This window comes from Pituophis catenifer, unplaced genomic scaffold (genome assembly GCF_029215685.1).
Source record: "Pituophis catenifer annectens isolate HBS135680 unplaced genomic scaffold, rPitCat1.0.hap2 SCAF_1, whole genome shotgun sequence".
NCBI classification, from domain to species: domain Eukaryota; kingdom Metazoa; phylum Chordata; class Lepidosauria; order Squamata; family Colubridae; genus Pituophis; species Pituophis catenifer.
The window spans coordinates 184,678,655-184,705,808 of record NW_027256881.1 but is presented as its reverse complement, the minus strand read 5'-3'; the positions used below and the strand labels follow the sequence as shown (position 1 = coordinate 184,705,808).

The following is a 27,154-nucleotide window of genomic DNA, read 5'->3' as shown; positions in this document are numbered from 1 at the left end:
GGCAAGGGAGAAAGAGAAAGATACACCCAATTGAATGCAGAATACTAGAGAATAGCTAGAAGAGATAAGTATACCTTCTTAAATGAACAGTGCAAAGAAATAGAAGAAAACAATAGAATAGGGAAGACCAGAGATCTCTTCAAGAAAATTGGAGATATGAAGGGAACATTTCATGCAAAGATGGGCATGATAAAGGACCAAAATGGCAGGGACCTAACAAAGGCAAAAGAGATTAAGAAGAGATGGCAAAATTACACAGAAGAACTATACAAGAATGAGCTTAACATCCCTGATAACCATGATGGGGTGGTCACTGACCTTGAGCCAGACATCCTAGAATGTGAAGTCAAATGGGCCTTAGGAAGTCTGAGCAACAACAAAGCTAGTGGAGGGGACAGTATTCCAGCTGAGCTTTTCAAAATCTTAAAAGACGATGCAGTAAAAGTGCTACACTCAATTTGCCAGCAAATTTGGAAAACTCAACAGTGGCCACAGGATTGGAAAAGGTCAGTTTACATTCCAATTTCAAAGACGAGCAATGCCAAAAAACATTCATACTACCGCACCATTGCATTCATTTCACATGCTAGCAAAGTTGTGCTCAAAATCCTACAAGGTAGGCTCCAGCAGTATGTGGACCAAGAACTACCAGAAGTACAGGCAGGATTTTGAAGAGGCAGAGGAACTAGAGATCAAATTGTGAACATATGCTGGATCATGGAGAAAGCTAGGGAATTCCAGAAAAACATCTACTTCTGCTTCATTGACTATGCTAAAGCCTTTGATTGTGTGGATCACAACAAATTGTGGCAAGTTCTTAAAGAGATAGGAGTACCAGACCATCTTATTTGTCTCTTGAGAAACCTATATGCAGGTCAAGAAGCAACAGTGAGAATTGGACATGGAACCACTGATTGGTTCAAATTTGAGAAAGGAGTTCAGTAAGGCTGTATACTGTCGCCCTGACTATTTAACTTATATGCAGAGCATATCATGAGAAAGACGGGGCCAGATGAATCACAACTTGGAATTACCGCTGCTGGGAGAAATATCAACAACCTCAGATATGCAGATGATACCACTCTAATGGCAGAAAGTGAAGAGGAACTAAAGAGTGTCTTGATGCGAGTGAAGAAGGAGAGTGCAAAAAGTTGGCTTGAAACTCAACATTAAGAAAACTAAGATCATGGCATCCAGTCTCCTCAATTCCTGGAAATAGATGGGGAAGAAATGGAGGTAGTGACAGATTTTATTTTCCTGGGCTCCAGGATCACTGCAGGTGGGGACTACAGCCAAGAAATTAAAAGATGCTTGCTCCTGGGGAGGAAAGCTATGGAAAATCTAGACAGCATACTAAAAAGCAGAAACATCACCATGCCAACAAAAGTGTGTATAGTCAAGGCTATGGTTTTCGCAATTGTATGATTGTGAAAGTTGGACCAGAAGGAAGGCTGAGCGCCAAAAAATTGAGGCCTTTGAACTATGGTGCTGGAGAAGACTCCTGCGAGTCCCTTGGACTGCAAGGCGATCAAACCAGTCAGTCCTAGAAGAGATCAACCCTGACTGCTCTTTAGAAGGCCAGACCCTGAAGATGAAACTCAAATACTTTGGCCACCTAATGAGAAGGAAGGAGAAGAGCCTAATGCTGGGAAATATTGAGGGCAAAAGAAGAAGGGGACGACAGAGAATGAGGTGGCTGGATGGAGTCACTGAAGAATCGGTGTGAGCTTAAATGGACTCCGGGGGATGGTAGAGGACAGGAAGGCCTGGAGGAACATTGTCCATGGGGTCGCGATGGATCGGACACGACTTCGCGACTAACAACAAGAACAATTGGTAATGATAGTCACATCGTGCTCAGGCAGAATTTCTAAGTAACCTTACAAGAGGTTTAAAGGTAGAATGAGGGTATACACTCTAGACTATTTAGTGAATAGAAAAAATAAATAAAAAGATATTTAAAAATAAATTTAAAAAGAAAATAGAGTATTTAGTAAAAAGAAAGTGATTCTGTAAACACTGATAGTTATGCTGAACTAAATTCTTTTGCTGGTGAAATATTTTCTGGTAAGGGAAGACAATTGAAGACTCTTAAAAAATTTGCTCGAAGAGTTCAGTTGTTGAACTGTGGCTCATCTTGTGTTCACTGTATTTCCTTTTTTAAATAATTGCTTCATTGCACTGTGGAATACCAACAATAGCCAAGTACTGTGATATTGATACAATGAGAACTAGAATCTTTTAACTCTGCACATTTACCTTTTTTTAATTGTCTCGAGTGCTTTGACTGAATTCCAACGTTTATTTTTCTTGACTGCTGACTTTTTTTGGTGTGCATGTGTGTGTATGTGTGTGTGTGTATGAATCTTTTCATTTTGATCTATAATTTACATTATCTAGATGGTAGCCTTTTGAAATCCTAGCCATATAAAGAGGGCTCCACCTGTGTTACACCATTGTTGGGCAGAGGTTTGTCACCTGAATATTCTTTTGCCATCAAGTTTTTGCCCACCACACTAAAAACTACTTAAAACTCATTGTGGTGGTGTCTTGTGTAAAAAAGGGTTTATAAGATGGGCTGCTACATCTGATCAGCACGAAGTGTAAAGAAGCTATCATGGTACTTGAAATCAAAATGATTGTTTGTGGTTTCTTTGTGCTGGCCTTGGAATTACTGTTTAGAAAGCTTGGGGCAGGACAGGAATTATCTTAAATATCAACTTCCTCTTGAAACAGCTTGTTTCAGATTATATACTAAATTTAGATCATCATGCAGTACAAAATATCCTGTCTCCATTATCTGTTTCTGATCACATTTTTCAATATAGGCAACATATCTGAACAAATAGCAGTTGTTGTCAGATGTCTACTAATATGTTTTTTTTTTTAAATTTTGCTACAAAGAAGCACCTCTTAAATACTTGTTCAAAAGATCCGGTTTAATTTAATGTTCCAGAACAGACTATAATTATATTATACCCTACATAATTGTACTATGAGAAAATTATCAGCAATTGGAAAAATCTTTCCTCATAACTTTTTTGCTACTTTTTATTACTCTCATTGCCTATGTTATGCTGTTCTGAAATTGTCATGTTCGTTTTGCAGACTGAGCATGATGAAAACTATTTTACAAAGAATATGATAAATATCCAGAATTTATGAAATTGATTCAGAATTAGGCACCCTCGTGACAGTTGTGCATTTGCTGCTGCATTAAATAAAATTGGTAATTGTTTACTTACTTTAGTTCAACAGTTCTGGATTTAAGAGCCTGAAGGCTAGCATTTCACCGCTGGATCACAGTAAGATGCTTCAGATAAATCATATCAATATTTATTTACATCTATACAGATCCCAGCAACAGCTTTGAAGTGGAGTGAATAAATTAGTTCCTTCAATCCAGACAGGATATCTGTAGCCTTTGTTGCATTCATCCATTTCAGCCTATTACGTTCTCTGCTGATGGCTTTATCCAACAATTAATTGGGTTTTTTACTTTTGATGAATGCTTTGTCCTTCTAATTCTCCATCTGCACAGATATTGTTGATTACATGGACATTCTAGGAAAAGGTGAGAAAGAAGCTATTTTAGATTTGAGGTATTAAAAACAACAACTATTTTGCATAGTTTAAAAAGGACCGAACTCTTAAAAGATCGTTTAAAAAAGAACTTAAATTTGCTGGATTGTCCCCAAAGGTCTATTAATGTGAAAAGATTTATCCCAGTCCCTAAATGGGGAAGGATGAAGATGCATGCAAGTTGCAGGCTGATGGATGACATCTACTAAAGTTTCACAAAGTAGAGAAAGAAAAGCATTTTGGGCAAAAGAAGATTAAGCATCAGCATCCAAACTGATGCTTAATTCCAGCAAGAGAATCAGAGTTCTGTAGCCTCAGATGGAGCTGTTGAGAATACCTTTCTAAAATAATAATCTCATTCTTATTTGAATATTGAATATTTGGATTTGAATACCGGTTCTGTGGGCTTGGCTTGGTGGGCATGGCTTGGCGGGCGTGGCAGGGGAAGGATACGGTAAACCCTCCATTCCCACCCCAATCCATTTCCTCCCAATCAGCTGAGACTTGGGAGGCAGAGAATAGATGGGGGCGGGGCCCAGTGGTGGGCTTCAAAATTTTTTACTACCGGTTCTGTGGGTGTGGCTTGGTGGGTGTGGCATGGCTTGGTGGGCGTAGCTTGGTGGGTGTGGCATGGGAAGGATACTGTAAAATCTCCATTCCCACCCCACTCCAGGGGAAGGTTACTGCAAAATCCCCATTTCCTCCCGATCAGCTGGTACTCAGGAGGCAGAGAATAGATGGGGGCGGGGCCAGTCAAAATTTTTACTACTAGTAGTTCGGTTCCCCAAACTACTCAAAATTTCCGCTACCAGTTCTCCAGAACTGGTCCGAACCTGCTGAAACCCACCTCTGGTGGGTCCAGTCAGAATTTTTACTACCGGATCTCCAGAACTGGTCAGAACCTGCTGAAATCCACCTCTGATTTGAATACTGTTGTCTTACAGACTACAGACTTCTCCTGATGTTACAGTATTTTGCCTGTCAGGGTGCTAAAGTAATACACAGAAATGTATGTAGCAAGAAAAAGAAAACCTGTTTAAAACACATTAAGCAAAGCTGCAGGCAAAAATAAATGACAAAGTATGTGCATGCAAATAGTGAAAAACTCAAAAGTGATGGAAAGGATTTGTGACTGGACACATGTAAAACTAGACAGCATGATTCATTTATACCTAGATTGGGAGTGATGGGGGTGGGGTGGTGGTGGTGGAATATTATGTAGCTATCATGTTATCTGTTTAGAAGCCTCTGGACTATCAAGACAGTGAGAGAAAGAAGCATCAGTTCCCATTTCAAGAAAGCAGTGAAGAAAGATATGAAACTTTATGAACTTAGTTCCAGTAGCAACGGATATGGCATGTTAGAGACAAGTTGTCATGGAAAAAGTGGACATTCAAACTGGCTGATGTTTTAATAATTAGAAAATAACATACAGATAATAAACCAAGAGAGTAACCTGCGTAATTTCTCTCTATTGGACTTACAAAAGAGAGTGGTTAAAGCTTTGAAGAATCTTTAGAGAAGGAATAAAAAAGAAAGAAGAAATGAAAAGAAATTAAGTTCTGTGACATTATTTGAATGGACTAGAGATTAAGATTTTAGAAGCAAAAGTGGGGGAGGAATATAAAGTTGGTTTAAAATAGATATGTTGTTATTTCTGGTAATCCTTAATGGACTTTGGTTAACTCCAGGACTCAAGTGACGAAGCTTTACAGTATTTATAGATAAGAGAAGGGTTAGGGGAAGAAGAGATCACTTGTTATAATTTAAGCTTTGCAATTAAGAGGAATTGAAAAGTTATCAAAATTGTTTATATTTGGATAAAGGAGGTGAGTCATTTGTTTATATATTTTTCTTTTTCTTGACGGTATTCTTACTTTTCTTTTTTCTTTCTATTCTTTATTTTCTTTTTCTCTCTCTTGCCTTAGCACATTTTACTCTCTATTTTTCCATTTTTTTTCTTTTAGATTGTATTAGTTTTAACTATTGCAATTATAATCTTTAATAAAATTACTTTTAAAAATGAAAAAGAATTAAAGTTTTTAAAAATAATCCTCTTACATAATATTAAGTCATTAAACTATAGCATATGTCATTAACTGAATAGCATTTTTAATATCGTACATTATCTAGTAAATGCTTTTAATTTTTTGTTGATTTTGTAATACTGTTTAATAGAGAGAACTATTTAAAATGAGTTCATGAAAAATCTTTTGGGGGAGGCTTTCTGTCACACTGCTCTGCACCCAATATAACATGGCAGCATTAGTATGAATAAGCTGCATAAAATCCTCCTACTGTATAGGTGAAGTTTAATAGTCTCTTCATATAATTGCTATGAAAATTCAAGGAAGCCTTGCCGAACAAAATACATTTAATTGAGTAAGTGGAAGTAGCAGAGGCATTAAGTGAAAATGATTGTGCGGTATTGAAGTTCTTGATTTTAAGGGAAACTACAATTGAGCATAATCAAATGGGTTGCTTAGAATAAAAAAAGTAAATTTTGATAAACTGAAAGCGATAATAAGTAGCATTCCGTGGCAGGAATTCATGCTGATATTTAGAAATCCTGGAGACTAGATGAAGTATCAAATATCTAAAAGGAAGACAGTTTGTACAATGTGTGTGTGTGTGTGTGTTGTTGTTGTTGTTGTTGTTGTTGTTGTTGTTGTTGTTGTTTTGAAAGAGGGGATGGTGTAATATCCAGGGAACCACAGATCAGTTAGGCTAGGAAAATTCTGGAAGAGATTGTCAGGTGTTCTTGGTCAGAATTCAGCAGAAAATCACAGATCTCCTCAGCTCTTCATTTGGCTTGGCTGAAGGCTTAGTGTCTGAAGACTTGGCCATATTAGTAATTTAGCATTAGCTAAGCCATATTAGTAACTTCAGTATAGAAAAGAATGGAACTAACACATCAATTGATTACCTCCCTGCAGGTACCAAGATGGAACTTTCTTACATTCTTAAGGTTTTAAGGTTAAGTGTCCTTCTTCCCACTCTTCTGAATTAAGACACAATTGGGACAATAATTAGTTTACTTGTGATAAGAAAGCCAAGTAATAATTGAACATAACAGCCATTCCTGCTTTGCCTATCTTAGCTTTTACAAAGATCAATCTGTAGATGCTCTGAAAACGGTGTGGTAATTATCAGAAGTCAGCATGGATTTCTCAAGAACCAAACTTGTCAGACTAAACTTATCTAATTTTGAATGGGTAACTTTCCTAATAGATTATAAGAAACCTTCAGATGTAATATATCTTGATTTCAGCTAAGCCCTTGACAAAATAACTCATCGCATTCTAATTAGCAAGGCAAAGTGTAGACTGGATGTCAGGATAGTTAAATGGATATATTGCTAGATGAAAAACCATAGAGTTCTTATCAATAATTCTTTCTTCATCAAAGAAAGTTAGCATGTGGGTTCTGTCCTGGATTCTGATTGTTCAACAGGATTGTTAATAACTTGGATGAAGAAATTGAGAAAATTTATTTATTTATTTATTTATTTATTTATTTATTTATTTATTTATTTATTTAAATTTTTATACCACCCTTCTCTCGAGGGACTCAGGGCAGTGCTCAGCCAACTATAAAACACATATATCCATAAAATTTAAAAAACAATATGTTTAAACAAAAACATATTAAATAATTTGGCTCCAATATTATTAAAAACTAAAACAAACCATTAAAATTCATGTGTAAGCCAGCCCAGCTTGTTGAAACAATAATGTCTTGAGGGCACTGCAAAAGGTGCGTAGGTCAGGGATCATATGTATCTCCGGGGGCAATTCATTCCAGAGGGCAGATGCCCCCACAGAGAAGGCTCTCCCCCTGGGGGTCGCCAGTCAACATTGTTTGACCGATGGCACCCTGAGAAGTCCCTCTCTGTGGGAGCGTATTGGCTGGTGGGAGGCTATCGGTGGCAGAAGGTGATCTCACAAGTACCCAGGTCCTAAGCCATGGAGCACTTTAAAGATGGTAACCAGCACCTTGAATCGTACCCGGAAGACCGCCGGGAGCCAGTGCAGCTCGCGCAGGAGAGGTGTTACATGGATGCGCCGTGTCACTCCCATAATCACCTGCACAACTGCATTCTGGACCAGTTGGAACCTCCGAGTGCTCTTCAAGGGGAGCCCCATGTAGAGAGCATTACAGTAGTCCAGACGGGAAGTGACGAGGGCATGAGTGACCGTGCGCAAGGAGTCCCGGTCCAGAAAGGGACGCAACTGGTGGATCAGGCAAACCTGATAAAAAGCCCCCCTGGCCACAGCCATCACATGATCTTCTAGAGACATCCATGCATCCAGGAGGACACCCAAGTTGCGAGCCCTCTCTGAGGGGGCCAAAATGTTACCCCCAATAGTCAGCGATGGAACCAGCTGGCTATAACGGGACGCCGAAACCACAGCCACTCGGTCTTGGCGGGGTTGAATCTGAGCTTGTTTCTCCCCATCCATATCCACACGGTCTCAAGGCACCGGGACATCACATCAAGGGCATCATTGGGGTGGTCCGGGGTGGAGATGTACAGCTGAGTATCATCAGCGTACTGATGGAACTTCACCCCAAAACCATGGATGATCTCACCCAGCAGCTTCACATAAATGTTGAACAGGAGGGGCGAGAGGACCGACCCTTGCGGCACCCCACAAACAAGGCGCCTCGAGGTCGACCTCTGTCCCCCTGCCAACACAAACTGTGTACAGTCAGAGAGGAAGGAGAACCACCACAACACGGTGCCCCCAATCCTAACCCCCCAACCGGCGCAGCATGATACCATGGTCGATGGTATCAAAAGCTGCTGAGAGATCTAATAGGACCAGGACAAAGGAATAACCCCTGTCCTGAGCCCTCCAGAGTTCATCAACCAATGCGACCAATGCCGTTTCCGTGCTGTAACCCGGCCTGAAGCCCGACTGGTACGGATCTAGATAGACAGCTTCATCCAGGTACTGGGGAAGTTGTCGCGCCACCACACTCTCAACAACCTTCGCCACAAAGCGAAGGTTGGAGACTGGACGATAGTTTGTTAATACAGCCAGGTCCAGGGAAGGCTTCTTGAGGAGGGGCCTCACCACCGCCTCTTTCAAGGCAGAGGGGAAGAAACCCTCACTCAAAGAAGCGTTAATAATCACCTGGAGCCAGCCTCGTGTGACCGCCCGGAAGGCCAGCACCAACCAGGAGGGACACGGGTCCAATAAACATCTGGCAGCGCTAAGTCTACCCAGAATCCTGTCCACATCCTTGGGAGTCACATGGTCAAACTCCTCCCAGATAACACTCTCAAGACCCACCTCCATCACCCCATCTGAACCTATCCAATTGGAGACCAAGCCTTCCCGAATCTGAGCAATTTTATCATGCAGGTATTGCACAAAATCCTCAGCCCTACCCTGCAAGGGGTCTTCCCACGCTCCCAAATGAAGTAGGGAGTGGGTCACCCTAAACAGGGCGGCTGGGCGGTTATCTGCAGACGCAACAAGAACGGAAAAATAATTAGATTTTGCCGCTGTTATTGCCACTAGGTAGATCTTAATATGAGACCTCACCAGTGTTCAGTCAGATTTGGAACGGCTGGCCCTCCAATCACTCTCCAGGCATCTTTTCTGGCACTTCATCTCCCTCAGCTCCTTGGAAAACCAGGGAGCCAATTGGGATTGGCACCGGGTCAAAGGCCACAAAGGCACGACGCAGTCTAAAGCTCCAGTGGCTGCCCTATCCCAGGCGGCCACCAGTTCTTCAGTCGAGTTGTGAGGCAGAGCCTCAGGGAATGGCCCAAGCTCCATCAGGAACCTATCCGGATCCATCAGGAGCCTGGGATGGAACCACCTAGTCGGTTCCAACTCCCTGCGGCAGAGGGAAGCGGCTCAAAAGTCTAGTCGAAGGAGTGAATGATCTGAGCATGACAAGGGCTTGATGGCTATATCCCCTGTTTCTAGATCATTCAGCCACTGACCAGAGACAAAAATCAAGTTCAGAGTGTGTCCCCCCGTGTGAGTAGGGCCTTGAACTAACTGGGTCAGGTCCATGGCCGTCATGGAAGCCATGAACTCCCGAGCTGCCTCTGACGTTTCACCGACAGATGGCAGGTTGAAATTCCCCATGACCATAAGTGTGGGGATATCCACCACTACCCCGGTTATTACGTTGAGCAGCTCGGCCCGGGCTACCGCTATGTGGCAGGGAGCTAGGTACGCAATCAGCAAGCTCATCTGCACCCCACAACCCCACTTCACAAGGAGGGACTCACATCCGACTATCTGAGGTACAGTGGCCTCCCTCGGACAAAGACTTTCCTTTATAATAGCCAACACCACCCCGCCCCTACCCTGAGCCCTAGGCTGATGGAATGCGTGGAAGCCTGGTGGGCACATTTCAACGAGGGGAACCCCACCTCCCAGCCCAACCAGGTCTCCGTAGTACCCGCCAGGTCACTCCTCCCTCTTGAACAAGGTCGTAAATGAGGGGGGCTTTGTTTATCATGGATCTGGCATTGCACAGCATCAGCCGGAGACCCAGGCCCTGAGGCTCTGTGCAACCCAGGGAACGAGAGACGCATTGGGGACCGGAGTGCGCAATCGCTCGCAAACAGCAAGTGCGCACTCCTGAAACATGATATGGCCCCCTGCTACCGCCATATCTGGCCCTCTCACCCACAGTACTGATTAAACAGCCCTCACCCTCATTTGGTAAATGCTTACCAAATTTACAGCTGATCCAAAATTTGATAGGATTGATATTGCCTATGAACAGAAATAACATAGAAAGAGAAACTGGACATGTTTGAGAGATGGATTGGAAATAACCAAACAAATGTCAAGAGACACTAAAGCACATATGTTTATTTTGGGAGTAGAAATCAAACATACAATGCAAGTGGCATTCCAGGTTTGGCAATAGTACTTGAAGAAACAATCATGGAAATTGCAAACTGACTATGAATCAGAAGTATGATGTTGCTTCACAAAAGGCAAATACATTTTTAGACTTCAATAGAAAATAAAACCAATTATGCATAATTTTTGGCACCACATTTTAAAAATTCAAACCACCACAAAGGGGTAAGGTAGAAATGAAAGAATCGGCAGGACATAGAATGAAAGTGCAATTCTGAATAAATCTTATAAAAAGCAATAGTTGGACAATAGAAGCAAATATCCATAATACACTTTCACTGAATATGTTTAAATAGAGGCTGAAGAAGTATTTATCGGGCATGCTTTGATATTCTGGACAAAAGAGATTTTCCTTAGCTAAATTGAGATTACCATTTGAGGAAGGTGTCTTTCATTTATCTAGCTTGCAAAAACATCATTGGACCAATATTTTATCAACCATCTGCTTCTGGAATGAAAATATAATTGAATGTTACTCCTTATGCATTAAGTTGGAAAGTTACTATTTAGTTCCTTTGCAAACATAGAATGTGCTTGGGATAACATATAATAGAAAAGGTCCTTTATTTCCAGGAGTGCAAGCAGTGACAAATCTTTGGGTCACAATGAGACAAAGATTGAATCGTGATTGAATGTGCACTGTTAGGAGCAGTGGGGGGAGAGTTTTGGCAACACAGTTTTCTCAAAAAGAGGCCCAGATTAAGAAACTGCACAATCCCAAACTGGGTAGAGAAAGAAGGCTGAACTTCATGATAGCCACACCCTAGAATCTGTCAAGGTATATCTAAGAGGTTAGAAGGCTATAGCTTTAGTTTGGCAAGATTCTGTCCATTAGGTATATGATGTAATGTAATGTTGAACTATATACTAAAGCTTTGGAATCTGACTGCTTATTATGAATTATGTTTCTATCAAGAATGAGAGGTTGCTAAAAAGAATAGTACTGAAAAGTTGGATAATTTATTCCAGATGTCAAGGAATAATTGTGATCTATCTGTTTTGGAAAAGGTAACATTTTCTACTAATCAAAGGTTGATTACCATGCCAGAAATTTTGTGATATTTTATTTGTACTGCTCATGCTATAATAGTGAATTCCTTGCTATACCAGTTACTAATGATAAGAGTAAAATATAAAATGGAGGAGTGTCTTTTCTTGTTCCTTTTCTTTCTTTATATTTTTAGTTTGTTTTATTTTAATATTTTTCTTTAAGATTAAAGACTGCATTTATAGGAATTCTGGCATTGAGCAAGGAGTTGTACTCAGTGACCTAAACATCTTCTTTCAACTATATCATTCTATGCTTCTATGGGAAGAGTAAGAGTCTTTTATGAATAGACATAAAGATTAGTGATGGTAATGGTTGAAGAATTCCTAGAGAGTAAATTCTCATTGAGATTAAAGATGAACAAGACATGGGAATAATTCCATTACATATAGTGATATAGGACTACGAAGTGAAACAATGTTTAATGTCTGACACTAGAAGTAACAGCTATTATATCTAAAGATAAAGCAAAGGTTAATAGATAATAGATAGAGGACTGAGATCTTAACCTTACATTTGTTTTCATGGAGCATAACATGAACCTTCATTATTCTGCTTGATCAGATTCTTTATTATCTTCTGAAATCCATTTGAATTATTAGAAATATCTTCAGTGCATTGTGATAAAGTTTTACCTACCGTCTCCCACAGATCTGGAGATTTATCAAAGCTGTTCCTTTCCTACCATTATCATCCAAGTTGTTCAGTGAAACCAGCATTAGTGTGTACTACTCCAGTCCCAACATTAGAAAAGATTCATCACTATGAAGTTTAAGACTGCCCTTCCCTGAGATGTTATAAAAGTTATATAAAATATTGAAAAGATGCAAAGATCAATTTATCTAAGTCAGATGATATTGTTGCAATTATACCCCCATGCATGGATTCCTTTGATCATGATTTATGATCATGTGTTATCAAATCTGTGGTGACTCTTAGCAACCACATAAATAAATATATCTATCCCCAACCAGGTCCTTCAGCTCTTCCAACAGTCTTCTTTTTTCCTTCTATCCCTCAGTCATAATTAGAGTTAAACATTGTGAGGAACAGAGAAGATGACACAGGTAGACACATAAATGTTTCTCCAACAGTCTCATTGGCCAAGTGCTTGGAGAGATCTTGTCATGTTCTACATGAAAATGCAATGTGTGTGCTTAAAGAAATGAAATTCCAAAAAGAAATACCCTTGCAATTCCATCTTCCTCTAATTCACATATGCATTTGTCTGGTCATATGCAAGTTAATATGAGTGGTTCTTCTGACAAGCTACAAAAGTGTCAAGGATTGTTCTTTTTTTTTTGGGCCTTGAAATACATGCTAGGATGAATAAAGACAAGAACCTGGAGAAGGATGAGGATAAGCATTCATCTAAATGGGAAGGCAGCTATCTGTAAACTTTCAGACAAAATGCCAATTTTGTTACAATTTCAAATTCAATTTGCAAAGTCAGAAATACATCAGCTTAACTAGGGATGAAATTTTAAAAAAATCCCCTACTGGTTCTGTGGGTGTGGCTTGTTGGGGGGAGGTCATGTGACTGGGTGGGCATGGCCAACTCGACATCACTCACATCTAGGGGCTTCTCACCAGCCCCTCCCCTCCCAGCCACTCCTTGTTGCGAATGGCAGGAAAATGGGGAGGGGAATATTCCTGCCTAAGGTCCTTCCCTTGGTCTGTGCTGAGATTGAGGAATGGATGACAGGCAGGAAAATCCCCTTCCCCATTTTCCTGCCTTTCACAAAAATGGCTCCATTCCAACTGCTCTCTCCCGTCCCTCTCCCTCCTGGGGACTACCTTAAAAGGGACAGGCTGCATCACCTCCGTTGTCAATGGAGGGAGAAAAGTTAGCATTCTCTTTGCTGCATTTAACATTGAATTCTGTGGCAGAGAGAATGCTAACTTTTCTCCCTCCATTCAGAACAGAGCTGCTGTTCCCTTTATGGTTCCCTCCTGGCCCCCTTCCTCCTGGGGACTACCTTAAAGGGACAGGCTGCAGCAACTCCATTCTGAACGGAGGGAGAAAAGTCAGCATTCTCTCTGCTGCATTTAACATTGAATTCTGTGGAATATCAAGTGGCCGGAAGAGGTGAGTGGCGACCGGCCAGGCGTGGATGGGGCCAAGGAGGGGTAATTACTACCGGTTCGGTGACCTGATGCCCATAATCCCTAGCGGTACGCCCTAAACAGTCTGAACCGGTAGGATTTCATCCCTGAGCTTAACCCCACAAAATCTGCTAGTGTCATGAGATATCAGAGGCCTGGAACAGCTTTCCAACTTGTGCAGAATCCTCTTGTGTAAGAATCCTGTGAGCCCACACTTGCCAGCATATGAGGATCAAAAATAGGTATGTGGGTCTTACTTTTTTCCCCTTTTTTCTCTCCCTCAGCATGTAAGCTGTTTCTGGATGCCAAAAAGATTAGAGCCTATAAAACAAGTATTAGTAACCAGCTTCTAAAAGCACAAATCAAGAAACACATCCCAGTAATGTAGGAGATTTAGCAGGGAGTGAAACAGAACTTCTCATTGATCTGTCCACCCAAATGCTCAAAGAAGCTGTTGTATCACTCAGTACAGTTCAGTTTCTTGAACATATTGAGTTTGAAAGCATAACTGCATAGATGTTTCTAATATAGTACATCCTTGTCCAGATTTCCATAATGAACCTACTGTATACATTAAATTACATTTGATCTAACTGTGCTGCAAATGCTTCACAGAAAGCATCTCTATGAGATGAATAAATTAATTAGGGTGTTCATACAATGCACACATTATTCATTATGTGAATTGCAAACTGTAGTTGCCCAATAGCTGGAATTTGCAGTTTGGATCAAAGGTGGGCATCTTGTTTGAGTTGAGCTCAACTCCGAGTTACTTCATAGATACATTCCTGCAGTGTTTTTTTTAGCAACAATGCAGAGGAGTCTCTTTCTTGCATTCTTCCCTGATCTTTTCTTTTTTTATGTCTCAATCTAATCCATAACCCTGTAAATTCTCAATGCTCCTAATCAGATCAGATCTGATCTGATCTTACTGCCACCAAGGTGAATGCATTTTGGATACTTTATACCAGGATTATTATTTTTTTATTAACTGCAGTGCAGCAAGCAAATCTTTGTCTGATTTTTGAAAATCTTCCTTGGGGAAAGAAAGAAATATCACATCAACTTTATTCTTAGGTATGTTTGATATTTTAACAAAATATTTTTAATTGAAGTGTTAAGAATTTCAGATAGATAGATAGATAGATAGATAGATAGATAGATAGATAGATAGATGAATAGATAGATCCACATATAGCTATACCTCATCCTATGATCTTCTGAGACCGGTTGGATATGATACTTTAAGGCATTAGGCAAGAAACCAGGAGAACAAAGTATACAGTAATTATTACATGAAATGAAAGAACTTTCCATTTATACAGTAAATCTTTAAATAAAGGTAAAGGTTCCCCTCACACATATGTGCTAGTCCGGGTGTCAGCAACCCACGGCTCTGGAGCCGCATGAGGCTCTTTGGGCCCTCTGCTGCAGCTCCCTGTCCCATCACTGGCTGGCCCCACCCCTCCCCTCCCAGTCACTCTCGCCTGGCCTTGGAAATCCAAGAGGTACAGAGAGAGGGGAAGAGAGGGGGAGAGAGAGACATAGATACACACAGAGAGAGATACAGAGAGCAGGGGGAAAGGGAGAGTGGGCACAGAGAGGGGGAAGAGAGAGAGACATAGAGAGATACAGAGAGAGGTGGGGAGAGAGAGAGAGAAAGAGAAAAAAGGGTTTTGTGGTTCCTGGTGTTTTTTAACTACCGGTTTTCTGCCCTAAGGACCTGCTGGGTAGGTGTAGCTAGGGTATGTATATCATGTGACTGGGTGGGAGTGAGAGATGTGGGGTTGACCACGCCCAGCTAGGTTTTGTGGCTCCTGGTGGTTTTTTTTTCTGTGAGAAATGGGTCCAAATAGCTCTTTGAGTGTTTAAGATTACAAACCCCTGTGCTAGTCGTTCCTGACTCTAGGGGACGGTGCTCATCTCTGTTTCAAAGACGAAGAGCCAGCGCTGTCCGAAGACATCTCCTTGGTCATGTGGCCTGCATGACTAAGCACCAAAGGTGCATGGAACGCTGTTACCTTCCCACCAAAGGTGGTCCCTATTTTTCTACTTGCATTCAAACTGCTAGGTTGGCAGAAGCTGGGACAAGTAATGGGAGCTCACCCCACTACGCAGCACTAGGGATTCAAACCGCTGAACTGCATACGTTTCAATCAACAAGCTCAGCATCTTAGTCACTGAGCCACCATGTCCCTTTTAAATCCTTAAATAGATTTGCTAAATTTCTCATTTCATTGAGAAATAAAATGCATCTCTGAAAAGTTAAGTATTTTCTCTTGGTATTGAATTGAAAATGATAATAGAAATCCAACAGCTATGCAGGCCCATATATTATACACAAACACACACACACAAACATAAACTTGATCTTAGTTCTAGAATTACTGTCATATACTTGCATTTTGTTCCTTAAAAATAATACTAATTTTGTGTGTTGTGGCCTATCTCACTTAGCTGTATGCTGGTTGGTCTAGATAAAGTCATGATAAAGTTCAAGCAGAGTGTTTTGGATCTACTGTATGTGTAAAAAGATAGTTCGAAAAGTTTGTATCTTTGCTGTTTATCTGGCAAGTGCTTCTTTAAGTTACACCTAGATATTTTATCCTGCCTTTCCTTCAGTAGTGATAAATGGTAGGTAATATTCCCTACAGGTGCTGAGATCCCAAAGTTGAATCTGGCACACATGCCACTATATTTCCCCTTTATCATCTTCAAATTATTAAGCTACTTGTGAGCAAGTATTCCCACCTATCACACAGTCTGCAAACATAGATCGACATAAGATCAATGTATCATAACAATGCATCATAACATTCAAGAAGATCAATGTAGATCAAAAAGTCAATGTATCAAAGAAGATAAAGATCAGTGTATCATAACATTCAAGAAGACTGATTTTCAAAGTATAATAACAGCTAAAATGGATAGAATGGGTTATAAAGACTGTCTGTTTCTAAAACAGATTGTCATCCTACAAATGTCTGAGCAAATGGTCAGTCCTTCAGTTGTCATATAAAAGAGAGCAAAAATGTGAGCAAGAAGATAAGGCTCATACATATATCACCCAGCTTGTCTACTGAGGTCTGCTGAATTCAAACATGGAAGACAGGCATAGGAAAAGGGGAGATATTCTTGTCTACCTATCCAACCTCACTTGAATCCCTCATAAAAGTGTCAGACCATTATTTAAAATGTGAGATAATTTTCATAAGAAGGCAGCTCCCAAAAGGTAACAGGAAGGTACCTTCTACCCCAAAGAGTTTTTGTGTTATCTCCATATAACAAAAGGACTGTTTCAAACACTTCAGCACAAAATGAAAGTTGGTTTTGGAGTAGTCTGAGCAACTGGAAATGTTTGTCTGATAGATATGGTTTTGTCCCTAATTATGTTGCTAGGTCATGGCCACTGTGTTCATTAAGCCCCTCCCCACAGCCTCAGCTCTTGAACCCCACTTCTACAAAATGCTAGCTAGATTGAACTTCGAGCATAGGTTAGGCTCTGCAATCAAGGAAGAAAGATGATATGCTCTAGTTACCAACTGTGACCAGTTTCTCAACTGCAAATTAGCATCTTTCAGTGGGACGTGAATTACAACTGAAAATGTAATTACAGTTTAAAACAGTAGGTTTCCCAAGACTCTAGTGTGTCTAGAACTGCCTTGAAAAAATCCATTTATTTCTTTAGTGTATGTTAAATCAAGCATCACCAGGACTGTCTCATTTCTTGCCAGTGAATATGTTAATCGGAAGATAATCCAGTGGAAATTCATATACCTGAGGCTGATACAATCCACTGTATTAAGGAAAAGCCTCCATCCACCAATTTTGATTTATTCTTAATCATAGAAGATTAATATGGAATTTGGAGTGTAAGTTACACAGCTTATTTATGAGTTTTGCAGAAAAACAATAACAAAAGATTTGGCTGCAATATACACTATCTCTAAGTATGTGGTAAGGGAAGCAGTGGCTCAGTGGCTAAGACGCTGAGCTTGTTAATTGAAAGAGTCAGCAATTCATCAGCTTAAATCCCTAGTGCCATGTAATGGGGTGAGCTCCCATTACTTGTCGCAGCTTCTGCCAACCCAGCAGTTTGAAAGCACGTAAAAAATTAAAGTAGAAAAATAGGGACCACTTTTGGTGGGAAGGTAACAATGTTCCATGCGCCTTTGGCATTTAGTCATGATGACCACATGACCACAGAGCCGTCGCTGGCTCTTCGGCTTTGAAACAGAGATTAGCACCGCCCCCTAGAGTCAAGAATGACTAGCACATATGTGCAAGGGGATCCTTTACCTTTACCTTAAGCATGTGGTAGACTTGTATTTTAAAATAACTGTAGTGCTGCTACCAAAGTGTTCACCAAAATATGAAGTGGAAAGTACATGTTTTAGTGCCTGCAGGGATATAATTTGGATTAATCTGAAGGAAACAAGGAGGTGATGCTTGCTTTTCTCTTTACAATTACAATGGCAGAAGTGATCTCTTATAACATAGAATGTCCTTTACTTAGTGTCATTAAGAGCTCATTCCTCCACCCAACTACCACAATCTTATAGTGATCAAGTATAATACATGTATTATGGGTAGGGAAAGCAAGATAACGTGACACAAAGTTGCTACTTGCAGTTTTAAGTCCCATTAATGGAGACAAAGAGATCCTAGAAGTGGGATTAAGAAAAGGTTACAAGAGCTAAGAGGCTAGGCAGTATACATACCTCATCCTACGTGCTATATGCTTTCTTACTTCAGTAAATGTTTGGGTTTTGCACACTGTTTTCACTCTTCTTGTATGCAAATCTCTTTTTTTTGAAAAAAGAAATAGTAAATCAGTTGATCCATCTCAGTGCATGTGTATGTTTCTGTTATGTGCATCTATATATGAACAGTATTTGTGCTAAGCATCTTTGCAATTCTTTTCATGCACCTGGTGCAATAGAAAGATAACATTCAAGTTTCAGTCCTTTAACTAATAGTGACACAGAGAAGAAAATAAATGACATAAATAAATAAATACAAATAAAGGTCTTAACTGTTATGTGCATAACTATGAAGTAGCAGGTCATGCTGGATGTCATAGGGAGGTGTGATGCATCTCTACTGGAATTCATATGTGTCCATGGTCCCTCGTTCTCAGATGGTCCTTAGAACAGGGGTCTCCAACCTTGGCAACTTTAAGCCTGGCAGACTTCAACTCCCAGAATTCCCCAGCCAGCAAAGCTGAATAGAGCTCATGAACAGAGTGAGTTACATAGCTAGAGGAGACAAAGAGAGACAGAGACATTCCTTCCTTTACTTTCAGGATTGTGGTAGGAAAAAGAAATGTCACATTTTTTTAAAAAAAGTCAAATGTTATTAGGACAGGTTTTTATTCCCCACTTCAAATACATTTAGGGTGATATGTCATGTCCTGGGCCTCCAGGACACGGCATGACATCTAGAATAAAGAAGTTTCCTATTAGTAAGAATTAAAATAAACAAACAAAAATATATATCCAGCTATTTTGATTAGAAATATCTGCCTCTGTTCACATTAGGTCACTGCCTGTCCATCCTAAAATACATTTATAGACTTTGGGGATCTTTGCAGTGAACGGAGGATCAATTTGAAAGGGCTGGATTTATCTCAACATAAAAGCCTTGCCTGAAGCTTCCTACTATCATAGTCCCAAGCAAAAGCAACAGTGCTTGATTGGGGCAAACGTGAGGAAGTCATGTACCCTGAAATGTTTGAAATGTTGTGGCTGAAAGCAGAGGAAAAAAACTAAGTGGGCCATCTCTCAAATAACATCAACTCTTTCAGAATCCCTGACATTTCTTCTCATATTTTGAACAGATCATGGAGGAATTGACAGGAATGTCATGACTTTTTCAGCAGTCAAAAGGATAAAACCATTTACATCTTTCCATGCCACCAAGCCTCTGGTTTTTCTCCATTATGCGTATGCTGATGCCGTCAAAGAATTCTTATTTTGTGAATCCCTTTTGGAAACTATAAAGGCCATCAGCATCTCTGAAATGGGGGAAAGTTTCCTTGCCAAACAAAACTTTGTCTGGAAGGGGGAAAAAATGGTACTCTACACAGATGGAGCACCTGTGATGCTTGGCAATGCATCTGGTTTTGCTGCTTTGGTGAAGAAAGAAATTCTACGCATCATTGTGAGTCACTGCTTTCAAAATCAACATGTTTGGCATCAAAGGCTCTGCCAAAAATCCTGAAAGACATCTTTCCTACAGTAGAGCCATGAAAGTCATCAGGGCTTTGAATCACTGCCTCTTTGACAGCATTGTCAAGAAATGGGAACAGAATATGAAGCTCTTCTCTACTACACAGACATTTGCTCGTTTTCTGGAAGACAAACCTCTTAATATTTTTTGAGAAAAAAGCAACCCTCACAACGATTTGACAGAGAGTTACATTCATAGCCTTACTTACTTGGCAAGAGTTTGGGTCCATATGATAACACTTGTTATTTTTTTATTCCAAGTACTATAGTCACCACTTTGAAAGAAAAGATTGGAAGAGGACAACTGTGCAAACTTTCCAGTGCTGGTGATAATGTTTCTACAGGCTGGAAATGAAAATGATGAAGACATTTCAATTTTGCAGACAGAAGTATTGCAGCTATTGTGTATGGAAATACTGAAGAACTTTTTCGAAAGTTACTTCTGCTCACCTAACCTTAATGAATTCAACTCCAAAGGCAGGAGGGAGAGAGATAAATAATTATTAACCTCTATTCAGGGTAGCCTTAACTGACAATTAGCAAAACTCTGGAAAAAATAATGACTGTCTAGAAATGCTAATGCAAGTTGTAGATAACTAAAGTTGCTTTCGAGTTGACTTTGACTTCTACTCCTAGTAATTTACATGCACGTACTTTGACATCTTTTTAGCTGATACTAAAGTTATGATTTCCCTCCAAATAGGCTCATTCTGCTTAATTTTCTAAATCAGCCACATTGCCGTTTGCGAAGGCACAATGCAGGTAGTACAGATTTGATATTTGGATTGAGGGACATAAATTGTGAGGAAAAATTTCCATCTTCTTCAGGCTCTGTTTATCTATTTCATTTGTATGCTTCTTTCCTGATGGCATGATATATATTGATTTAGTTTTAAGGCTGACTAGCCTTATCCACGGTGAATGGTGCCTTGAGGAAAAGAGAAAATATCCACTTGTTCTCTGGTTAAAAAATTGGACAGACCTATAATGAAATATGGGGGTAGAAATTAAACAATCATATTATAGTTTTCAGATGTTGTTCACCCATCTTTCTTTGATGACATTAAATGATGCTAAAACAAACAAAACCCCACTTCTAAGATCATTATCATACTTTACAATTACCGTACCTCAGGAACTGGTTGAGGGCTTGGTTTGAGATTCTGGGTGGTCTTGTTGATATCAGTTCCAGCAGAAAAAGTCATTTTCTCCTCAGATAACAGATCTCTGTTTCCAAACTGTACCACCTCAGAGTGTTCTTAGGGGTTTACATGCTGTGATGCTCCTTAATACACAGCTAGTATTCTAAAAAAGAAAATAGTATCTCTTGCCTCTGCAGTAAGATGGCAGCTGTAGAAAACTAGAAAACTGGAGGAAAGGAAGAAAAAGGATAACTAAACTCTTCTCATTGACATTGGGGTGTCAAACTCGATTTCATTGAGGGCTGCATCATGGTTGTGCTTGACTTTGGGGCGTGGGCAGGGGGGAGTGGCCAGCTTGATGTCACTCATGTTGGGGTGCCTATGGTGGCCCGAGCATTCTGCCAGTGAAAACGGGATCCCAAGCTCCGTTTTCAGCTGCCACAGCCTCCTGCAACCCTCTGCCAGCGAAAACGAGCTCCCTCCTGAGCTCCATTTTTGCTGGCAGAAGCACTGCAGACCTGTCCTTTGCTGTTTCCAGGGCAGCCCCATGGGCCAGATCTAAGCACCCCGCAGGACAGATCCGGCCCCTGGGCCTTGAGTTTGACACCCTTGTCTTAGAAAGATTATCTGTAGTCTTTGCTTAATGACTAGTTGCTTATTGAATATTCAAAGAGACAATACACTAAAAAAAAAAAAAAAAACTTATGACATGTTCTCAGAGTTACAATTGCCACACCCTTCTCCCATGGTTACACTATTGCATTTTGGTTACTTGGCAGTTAGTCCTCATTTAAAACTGGTTGTAGTGACCTGTGGTCAAGTAACTATGTTTTGTTATTTTTAAAAATCATTTCCAGCTTGTGGTTCACTTACTGATCATGTGATTCAATTAACAACCATCATATAAACAGTCATAAAATAGTCAGGTCACCTGGTGACTTGCTTAAGAACCACAGTGAGTAAAATTTCAGATTCAGGTATGGCTGTAAGTAAAGGACTACCTGTATTTGATTTTCTAAGAGCTAATCCAAGCATTTTTCCTGGTTTTCTGGTTATAGTACACAGGAGTATTGAAGCTAACCAGAGGCAGAGCATTTCCAAATACTTATTCTCTCTGGCAGTAAAACACAATAACTATTAACTAAATAATTTACATTTGCTGTCTGTTCAGGACACCTGATATTAATTCCCCTAGGCTGCCCAGTGACAAAAGTTTTACTGTATGTGGGTGTGAGCTTTTTTTTTAATCTCTATTCAAGGGTGCAATTCAGAAACTAATGTTTCAGATGAATTTTAACCTTTTCTCAATTCATCATCATATTTATATACAGTGGAACAACTATTCATTTATGGAGTTAGGGGGGATGTGCCCTAATATTTTAGAACATTTATTGTCATAGTAACAGTGACAGCTCTTCTTCAAATATAATTTTGCTTTGTGGCAATTATCACTGAACCTCTTTTTAAGACAATATTTTCAAAAATTTCTTCCTAGCTCTACTCTAAATGTTCAACTGAAATAAAGTATCTCATTTCCAAGTTCCATATTCCAAGCCATTTCTACTTGTTCAGCTTGGTTGTATCCATCCATCAATCAATCAATGAATTAATCCACAAGTTACAGAACTCTTTCTTTCTTCTTTAAAACCAAATCCTAAAGAACAATATTTTAGAAAATATTTAATTTAACCTCTGACTTCCTTCCTTCCTTCCTTCCTTCCTTCCTTCCTTCCTTCCTTCCTTCCTTCCTGTGTGAGCAGCCATAACAATATAAGAACCAGATTAAGCTACTGCCATAGCTCCCACAATTTCAATTTATTGTAGGAACTACATCATTACTAGTTTTAAGGTTTAGAGGGAGTAGAGCAACATTATTAATGAATTCCTGATTGTCAAAGACCTCCCCTCCTCCCCAGCAACTTCTACCCACTTGTGTGTCTTTCACTTCATATCCATCCATAGAGGGAGAAAAAAGTGAAAAGATGTTTGCTTATTCAGAGAAGAAAGTGAGCAAGCAGTAATACCTTGGAGAAGGAGGGCAGGTGGCTAGAGGGAATTTTTATTTTACCAGAGTAAAAATCAGCATGTTATTGACCTAACATTGACATTGGTAAACAAAAAACAACAAAAAAAACCCCAACCCCCAAAAATGACAAATCTGGACGTTAAAAACTAGATCATCATTAAATCATCTATATTTTTCTTGACTGTACACCGCCTTGAGTCCTACGGGAGAAAGGCGGTATAGAAATATAATAAATAAATAAATAAATAAATAAATAAATAAATAAATAAATAAATAAATAAATTAAATATATACAAAATAGTGATTTGTTAACAATCAGGAACAGAAAACATGAATGTTTTTGATGAACAAGGCAACTAAAGTAAGGAAAGAGTTATGAACACTTTACATAAATAAAGTGAAAAGATGCCTTTAGTGTGAGGAGCAAAATAAAAAGCAGAAAGATATTCAGCCATAAATGGGACAAGAGGAGCCTAATCTGCTTTTATCACCATCTGCATGAAAATGTTTCATAATATCAAACATTTTTATTTTTTTATTAGTATTATTATTTTGCAATTACTAACCCAAGTCAGCTCTCCTTTTGTTCTCCTTTCCTAGGGGCTATGTGGCTTTTGGTATTTTTTATAGATGATTGTATTGTTGGGGTTTGCAAGGCTGAATAACTTGCAGACACAGGACCTGCTTTTAAGCAATACAGAATTCAATACTTTCAAAAGGAAATGCAGCTATAACTGGAACGAGCCATTGTATTTTTTCCTTTCCATCATTTTTATGGAAAAAAAATGTATTTTCTACACAATGAACAATTTATAGATTCAGCGAGCACATTCAGGATCAGAGTCTAAGGCCTGTTAACTAAAAAAAGGCAGAAGGCAGAATGCTATAAGAGGGGAAGAGAAAGAAAAAGAAGGGGAAAGAGGGAGGTTTGTGAGAAATGCATATGGATTAAAGAACATTACACATGGAACACATAACAATCTGTGTGCGTGTATTTTAAGAATAGTTGGCAAAAATGGGAAGCAACCATGGACTGTGCAGTTGGTGACATGTTAAGTGAATCACATTCTTCTCTAAGAACAGCTGGGCAAAAGGCATCCTTCTTACTTTTTTGCTGATTTAACTGCCATTAATGCAAGAGACAGAAAATGGAGGGAAGGAAGCCAAACATCAATAACAAATTGTATTGATGAAAATAACTTGTTAATGTAAACAAGTTATTTTCATCAATACAATTTGTTGATGCTTGGGCTTCCTGCTTAAGTGGGAGATTGGACTAGAAGACTTCCAAGATCCCTTCCAACTATCCCTTCCAATAACATTCCACAGCTCCTGCTATAAATCTTTTAGTTTTGTTAATATACCTGTTAGTTGCTATACAGATATGGATATAGACATAATTACATATGTATATTCATACTCAGTACAAATTTGCAAAATGGACTGCCTGGTTCTTGTCAGTTTCAACATGACCCTTGCTTTACTACTGACATACATAATTTGCCCATAGGCAAAATAAAAAATACTCTTTTACTTTAGAAGAAAGCCTGTCTACTTTCAGAGGGAGGGAGGGAGAGAGGGAGGGAGGGAGGGAGGAAGGAAGGAAGGAAGGAAGGAAGGAAGGAAGGAAGGAAGGAAGGAAGGAAGGAAGGAAGGAAGGAAGATACTGAGTGTCTTAAGGGGCTAAAAAGGGTGTTGGGGAGCAAAGGCAAAAATAAATTTTGGTAAATGGGTTTTTTTTTTTTCAATGCTCTTCATCTCAGAAAAGTTATTGCTTTAGAACATAAGTTCTGTTTAAATTACCTTGGGCAAACTGGCTACCTGAGTTATACCAACTTATATTGGTGCTAACAATGCAAGTACTGTTCCCTTAAGATTTCTAATGACACATTTTAAATAAAGTAATACAATATTGAACAAGCCTGGTCTCTAAAGACAAATATCTAAGAAAGTATTTAAAATCAAGTAATACTGTCCTTGATCCAATTATAAACTGAACTAATTTAAATATTGTCAATATCTTCCTTCTGCCAATCATTCAAATCAAAGTGATTGCATAGTTAGTTACCAAATTACTTAGAAATTGAACACTTTTAGTACCTAAGTGTCATTTTTGGTTTTCTTCCAAGGCAATTTTGTTAGCAATAACAAATGTTGGTGTTTAAACAGACAACACAGAAACTTTAAAACATAAACCATGTAATAAATGGGAAAAGCTGCTATAAAAAGTCATTTTAGACATAATTGAGCAAAAAAAAAAAAAGGGAAAGAAAAGAAATGATGGTAGTGGCATATATAAATCCAGTAATTTTAAGATATTCCTGATAAAATGCACAGAAAAAAGTCTATCTGTGGCATTCCATTATTTGTAAATCAAATTCATGAAGCAAAATTGCATGTTTACTTAATGATATTACATGTATGTACAGTTATACTAATGGGAAAGCAAAGTATCAGACATCTTGGAAGCTGGGGATATTATTGGCAGTATCTCAGCTTCCTTCCCATTCACATAAATGTCTGGGTTAATTATTGCCTAAGTTCACAACATAATAGAAAGGAAAGAAGAGGCTGGTTATCAGGTTCACCACATCTCATTTTATGGACTAGCATAAAGTTCATTAATAGTACTGTGCATTCCAAAGGCCAAACTGTGTCTGGCAGGGAGATTGGACAGCAAAATAAAAGAGTAGGAAAGTTTAAGATAATCTTTCCATTGCAGATGAACTGTTCGAACTCTCAAAGCTTTTTTATTAGAGGAAAAAGAAAACAAAAACACTGGCAGGATATAATATATATTGAATGTACGACATCTCTGTCCTTAGAGCAGAGCAGGAGATTGGACCAAAGCTACTTCTTGATGACCAACGTTCTATCTATTCCCTCCTCAGCATAAAATAAATCTGAAATTGATATGAATGCTTCTGAGTATTTTGACACTATGATGCTATGAATATGGACTTGTTTATATGTTTAACTCATAAAGTTTGCAAAGAAAAAGCCAGATGTGTTAGTACAGACACTAGTTGAGCACAGAGGTCAATGATTGCTTATTTGTTGGCCAATGATTGCTTATTTGTTGGCCAGTGGTTGATTTCATCCTTTGGCCTTTGCCTAAAGACACATCTTGCTTATCAAAAATAAAAGAGAATGTATTCTCTTTAGTGTCTGTGTTATGTGTCTGAGATGTCTGTATTGATTTTGGTAGAACATATTTATTACTTTAAATATTCCTGTTCTGGGCTTGCACTTCTTTGTGGAATCCAAGCATACTCCTGCAATGGGCTTCTAAGCTTAAGAGCAAGATGGAAATGTGAACCAAGAATTTGTTCACAGAAAGCACAAACTGACCTTGAAAGCACAAGATGGAAATCTGTTGTCTTTTCTGAAGTAGCATTGAAATAAACCCCAACCCCAGAGACAGAACTGCAGGAATAAGGATGTATCAACATTGCTCACATTTTTGGACCTCCGGTTGACATCATGGCGAGAACGGCTGGAAAATAGCAGAACTCCGCTGGGCTCTGTGAAATGCAGCTGGCAACTGCTTGCTGGGAGACCCTACAGGGTTAAGCCTCCCTGGAGGGGAGGGGAGAAGGGAGAGGTGTTTCATTGATTGCAAGGAAACTGCAATTTCCTCGTTGATCCAAAGAAAGCTCTCCTGAATGGCAGCAGTGATGAAGGCCTTTTTTGGTCAGTCACAAGCTGAGACAACTGGAACACTAAGATCCACTGCTCTGGAGCAGTGTGCGGACAGAGCAATGAAACTGGATGAGAAAATTTCCAACTGTTACTTTAGAGGATTAACCTAAATTAAAAGTTTCAAAAAAATGATCTCCAAATGTTAAAAAAGCAGTGATTGGATTTATGGAGAAAGATTAAAGGCTAAACACTAAAGAGGAATATTAACGATTCAGAAGTAAAAGAAAAAAAAAACTAAAGGATGATTTGAAACATAGAAAGCCTGGAAACAACATTGTGAAAAATGACTATTGGGAGAAATTGTTTTTGCTAAACTCTATTTCTAACTCCCCTGACTGGATGACAATCAGCTGTTTCTGATTTTTACATTCTGTGAAATGCTGGAATTGGGAGCAGGGGAGCCATCTACTGGAGGA

General features: G+C 39.3%; 1 pseudogene; it reads left to right on the top strand.

Moving 5' to 3' along the window:
- The window catches only part of LOC139309724 (uncharacterized), a 47,686-nt pseudogene that overhangs the window by 3,757 nt on the left and 16,775 nt on the right, over positions 1-27,154 (top strand).